Source organism: Aulonocara sp. 'chitande type north' Nkhata Bay, linkage group LG20 (assembly GCF_057382095.1).
Source record: "Aulonocara sp. 'chitande type north' Nkhata Bay isolate Kocher_YH1m ecotype deep benthic linkage group LG20, A_spYH_male_GT1.1, whole genome shotgun sequence".
In the NCBI taxonomy this organism is placed as follows: domain Eukaryota; kingdom Metazoa; phylum Chordata; class Actinopteri; order Cichliformes; family Cichlidae; genus Aulonocara; species Aulonocara sp. 'chitande type north' Nkhata Bay.
This window is the reverse complement of record NC_141363.1, coordinates 15738396-15745000: the sequence shown is the minus strand read 5'-3', so window position 1 is coordinate 15745000 and position 6605 is coordinate 15738396.

Genomic DNA, 6605 nt, shown 5'->3' with positions numbered 1-6605 from the left:
TTTTTGTCTATACCCTCTCAAGGATATCCAAGGGTGATCCTTATACAACCATCGCAAGAGCATAGTCAAGTCAGACTTGTTTCATGTGGGTGTTGGATTCCGCCAGGGCTGCCGTTTGTCACTGATTCTGCTCGTAATTTTTATGGACAGAATGGTCTCAGACCACTTGAGTGGTCTCAGAATCTCATGTTTGCTTTTTGAGGATGATGTGGTTCTGCTGGCTTCATCAGGTTATGGCTTTCAGCTCGCACTGGAGTGGTTCACAACTGAGTGTGAAGCGGCGGGAATGAGAATCAGCACCTCCAAATCTGACGCCATGATCCTCAGCCAGAAAAGGGTGCAGTGCCAACTCTCAGTCAGGGATGAGTTTCTGCCCCAAGTGGGGGAGTTTAAGTATCTCGAAATTTTGTTCACAAGTGAGGAGAGAAGGGAGTTGGAGATCAATAGATGTATTGATGCTGTGGCTGAAGAAAGCTAAGCGTAAAAGAGAAGCTCTCAATTTACCAGTAAATCTACTTCCCCACCTTCTACTATGGTCACGAACTGTGGTTAGTGACCAAAAGAAGGAGATCCCGGATAAAAGTAGCAGAAATGAGCTTTCTCCGAAGGGTGGCTGGTTTTTCCTTTAGGGTGAGGTGTCCAGCCATCTGTGTGGGCGCTCAGTTGAGGTGGTTTGGGCATCTGACAAGGATGCCTCCTGGATGCCTGCTGGGTGAGGTGCTCCAGGCATATCCCACCATGAGGAGGCCCCAGGGCAGATCCAGGACCCGCTGAAGAGATTATATCTCTTGGCTGGCCTGGGAGTGCCTTGGTGTTCCTTCAGACAAGCTGGAAGAGGTGGCCAGGGAGTGGGACATCTGGGCTTCTCTGCTTAGGCTGCTGCCCCTGTGACCCGGCCCCGGATAAGCAGAAGAAAATGGATGGAAAGCTGGATCTGAAACATGAAAGTATTGTAACTATACAAAAAAATAACATATCAGGAGTATAATATATTAGGCATCCACAATGAAAGCACTGAAAAGTTTTGAACCAGTTTCATCACAGGATTTTCCCATTAAATACCACTATGTAGTAAATTTATATAAGCATCAGGAATTGGACTTGTCACAGTTTAGTCTGCCATTTTTTTTTCAACTTAGCCCATGGGGTGACAAAGTGGAAGGTTCACAGGAAATTGAAGATGATATTGATGACATCCCTCAAACCAAACAGACTAAAGCAGAGATCTACAACCGTCCAAAACATATCTGACTTCAATTCTACTTAAATAATAACAAAAAAAAACCCAGAATTCTTTACTGAGAACAATTCAGCATGATTAATTGAGATGGAGAAGTTAATAGGCTATTTGACAGTTAAATTCCGATGATTCACCATAAGAACATAGAATCCGGCCAGTGATAGGAATTAGGACAGGACCTTGTTTTGGCTAAGTCTATACAAGGAATGTGATTCCAGTTCACTTTGCTCTGCTTGTGCCAAAAAATAAAAAATAAAGAAGAAGTATTTCATTAAATAGGTAGCATATAAGAGGCTGAGGCTGATTGGCTTACAGAAGGCAGGCAAAAAAAATTACTGGACTAAAGAGTAATGATGTAAATACTGAGTTTGTCAATGTGGCAAAGAGGAAGTGATGCAAAAAATAGACTAGCATGCTGAACATGCAGGAAAGCAGACAAATAAATAATTACAGATCTTCTTCATTAGTTTACTTATATTTATATTGGCTTCTCTTCATTGGCTCCATGTTAGATCCAGAATCAAATTTAAAATGATTTTCGTCACATACAATGTCTTGAATAATCTTATATTAAAGACCTCATAATACAATACAATCCCAATAAAGCCTTTTATTCTATGTAATTCCATAATAATGGGTCAGAACCGGGAAACTGTGAAAATGTGGAAACAAATCAGTTTCTAACAGACACCCTTCCTGACACAACACCAAACAGATTTGTGATTTGGATCAACTAATAATCTAACTAATGATACATAGGAAGTAGAACAGAACACAGACAGATGACTAAGATAATAAAACAAAAAACACGTGGAAAATAAAAAGTGACAAAGTCCAAAACTTTAAAAAACACTGGGTCAATGACCCAGGAACCCTGACAGTCACTTAGGTCTAGGAGCAGGACTGAAAAGTCTTCCTCTCAAGTGGTGAGCCCCAGATTGATGATGCTTTGGATTAGTTTAATCCTTTTCAGTGGAACAAACTGTCGATGTGACTTGAGATCTTCGACATCTGCATCCACATTTAACACTAGCATCCCCAGGCTTCTACCTTTCTACCTATAAAACCCGAGAGCAGTCAAATGGTGGAAGTGGAAGCTAAATTGGCTAAATTGACCGCGGAGTCATCATTTTGCGTTTCTACCTTTAAAAGCCGGAGAGCAGTCAGTCAAATGCTGGAGTCGTTCATATGTATATTAGGTCGTTACCTAGGAATTCTGGAGGGAGGGGAGTGGGGGTGAGTGATTGAGGGGGTGGGGGAGTGGAGTGTTTCAGTTTGCCATCTTATGGAGAAATCAACACATGTCCTTTGTATGTCCTTTGTTGCTGACATTTATTGATGAAAACAGTACAAAAAACCAACCATTTGTACACATATTTACAAATGGCCTGCTGAGTGGTGCATGGAGCATGTTCATTGGTTCATGGACCTCCCTGAACTAATGGCATTTATGGCAGCAACAAAAGCGGTGAGCTTCCTTTTGTGTTTCATCTTGATGCATTCTCAATCATCCAGGGAAACAAATCTCCAAAAGTCACCAACTTGGAGTGTTTCAGTTTGCCATCTTAGGGAGAAATCAACACACATGGGTGTATGTCCTTTGTTGCTGACATTTATTGATGAAAACAGTACAAAAAACCAACCATTTGTACACATATTTACAAATAATGATAAAAAGTGAGTGAGTACATTTCAACATTTTCAGTAAATGCCATTAGTTCAGGGAGGTCCATGAACCAATGAACATGCTCCATGCACCACTCAGCAGGCCATTTGTAAATATGTGTACAAATGGTTGGTTTTTTGTACTGTTTTTATCAATAAATGTCAGCAACAAAGGACATACAAAGGACATGTGTTGATTTCTCCCTAAGATGGCAAACTGAAACACTGAAACACTCCACTCCCCCACCCCCTCAATCACTCACTGAGTGATTGAGGGGGTGGGGGAGCTGCTAAAAGCGGTGAGCTTCCTTTTGTGTTTCATCTTGATGCATTCTCAATCATCCAGGGAAACAAATCTCCAAAAGTCACCAACTTGGAGTGTTTCAGTTTGCCATCTTAGGGAGAAATCAACACACATGGGTGTATGTCCTTTGTTGCTGACATTTATTGATAAAAACAGTACAAAAAACCAACCATTTGTACACATATTTACAAATGGCCTGCTGAGTGGTGCATGGAGCAAGTTTTGGGTGGCTTGCGACCTAAAATCCAAGTACACAGATGCAAAAAAAATCAGGCCACTGTGCGATGTGTTCACTGCTACAGGTACACATGTGGTAAATGCAGACGACAGATACCGTGGCAGTGCCAGGATTGTGAGTGATTGCTGAAAATGTTGAAATGTACTCACTCACTTTTTATCATTATTTGTAAATATGTGTACAAATGGTTGGTTTTTTGTACTGTTTTCATCAATAAATGTCAGCAACAAAGGACATACAAAGGACATGTGTTGATTTCTCCCTAAGATGGCAAACTGAAACACTCCACTCCCCCACCCCCTCAATCACTCACCCCCACTCCCCTCCCTCCAGAATTCCTAGGTAACGACCTAATATACATATGAATGACTAGCCAATTTAGCTTCCACTTCCACCATTTGACTGCTCTCGGGTTTTATAGGTAGAAAGGTAGAAGCCTGGGGATGCTAGTGTTAATGCTAAACTGAAAGCATTTCTCAGGGTTCTTACTTGTTACTCTGTGTGTGTGTGTGTGTGTGTGTGTGTGTGTGTGTGTGTGTGTGTGTGTGTGTGTGTGTGTGTGTGTGTGTGTGTGTGGGCACGCACAAGTGTGGGGTACTCTAGCTGTTTGTTTCTGGTTTACATGTGTGAGGTGGATGTGGGTTCTGGGTAAATGTTTTCAGATGCATTTATTTGAGTGCAATGCACGGCAAAATGTCTTGAGATTAAAAGTGCTACATAAGTACGTTTGAATTAACTTGTTGTTTAAAGCAGTGGTTCCCAAATGTTTTTCATCAGGTGTAAACCCACCTTCATCAATACCACCTGATAATCTGAACCAGATCTCAGCATTATTTAACCATCATTGTCAAACTGTGCATGAAATGTCAGTACTGGCAGCATCCATGTAGTATTTATATTAGTTCCATTAAGTTGAAATGCATACCATTCACACATCCTCCTAGAGGTAGAGAAGTGAAATATTTCAAAATTTTGTCTCTTACTTGTATTATAGTTTAGTCTTTACCTTGCATATAAAGTGCCTTGAGCCAACTGCTTTTGTGTTTGGCCCTATATAAATTAAATCTAATTAAAGTGAACTTCTTGCTAATATTTTAAATCATTAGTTTTCACAGTGGTAAACATATGCCTTTTTTATTTAGATTCAAGGAGTCTGCACTTTTTTGTTTTTTTCTCTCTGGGGCAGGGTTTGAACAGTTTTGCCAAGCTATTATGCTAATATATGGTGGAGTAGTTATGCAGGATTTAGATACTAAATCTTAAGTTGCTCTGCAATGTGTTAATCAGAGCGAAAGCGCTTAAGGAGTAGAGAAACCACTATAAAAGAATCAGTCAAGTTACTTAAAAAAATAAATACTGAAAAAAAATCTGCCCAAAAACAGTTGGAGTCTATAAATCAAACATTTTTTGGTTGATTTGAACCAAAGTCACATTCAAGATGGTGTTCTTTTAACAACCTTTGGCTCTTCATTGAAGAAAAGCAGAAATGACCGACATTATTGATAACAATATGGTAGTGTGATAGTGAGTGAACATGGACAATAGCAAGAGCTAAATAAAACCCAAACAATAAATTGCAAGCATTTATTATCTGCACTGTTCGCACTAAAAGCAACAAAAAAGGCTGCTAAAAATAATATAAAATCAATAACAAAAATAAATATCGGTGTGAATAAATAAAAAAGTAAAACTTTTTCCTGGTTTTACAGGATTTCCTTGGTATCTGATTCTGAAAACATCATAACTACACTAATCTGAATTTTCATCATAATATAGTATTTATAATCTAATTATGAGTAAAATGTGGTTTCCTGATTTACTGACTGTCTCTGATGATGGTACTCAACACGTACAACTGTGTTCTTCTTAAAAAACCCAAATATTTCTGCTAATACAGCCTATATCTACTCAGTGACAATGAAAACAGAATATATTATAATGTGTGATAACCAAATAGATGTGCAATGAGCTTTTTAATGACAGTTATTGGGTGATTTCATCTCCTTCTGTTACAGAGAACACATCAAATGAATAACAGACAGGAACATGTCATGTAAATGTCATTTCCTATAAGCTAGCAAAATCCTTTACAGATGGCAGAGCGCCTTTGGCAAAAAAGGGCAGCTGGAAACATTAATAACTAACAAACACAGGTCTAATAACAAACAAACAAATGCATTTTTGTCCTTTTTAATTACTGTTGTCTCACAATTCTGTTCTTGAAAAACTTGATATTTTTGTAGACATTTTATACATGAATACTAAATATAATACACAACTCAATATAAATAAATATACACGTTTATAAATGTCCAAAAAATAAATAAACAAATATGTTGTTTTCCAGGGAATAGTTATGATTTGGTCATGATTTACAGTGATCGTTGCTGTACAGTAAGGTTTAATCATTTTTCTTTATTTTTAGAAAAAAAGCCCCATGTGTTGGTACTGCAGAGAAGGTCAAACGCGCTCCACTCGTTTTAGGCACAAGGAGATTTGCTATGATGAGGCATTTTGCAAGGCTTCAGGATCATTCTTTAATGATCATGTTTTGAGAGTTTACATGTAGCACAATTGTGTTGCTATCACTGACTCTCCCTCAAAGCACTTCACTCAAAGGCCAGGCAGGGTGAGTATAAAGCTTTAGTCATACAACACCTGCAATTATTATACTTTTCAAACTATGCAATGCCTCTGGGTTTAGCATCATTCAAAATCTTTATTTTTTTAGCTTCAGTATTTTGTGTTAGGTACTGGATCTGCTGAATTGTTTGACTTAATTATTTGTGATTTTTGTGTTTGTGATTTGTTCGGTACCAATTTTTTTTATGTGACAAGTCATACTTTTTCCTTTTCCTTTCAGACGTTAAAGACAAGACAGAACTTTAAGATGTCCGTCTCTCTCTGTGGCACACAGATGTATCGTTTAAAAAGAGTCACATACATACATGTTTTATTCATGTATTTTTTTCCTAAACCACTTCCTAGTTATTATCATTTCATCTTTTGTGATACACACATAGGAAATTTTCTTGTCTTTGCATCTGCTTTAATATATTGGCACTGTTTTTTTCCATGTAGCTAAAGGCTATCAGTGCTGTATTGCTGTTTTTGAAAGATCACCTACCATCAGAGTTGTTAGTAACTCCCTCATAGAA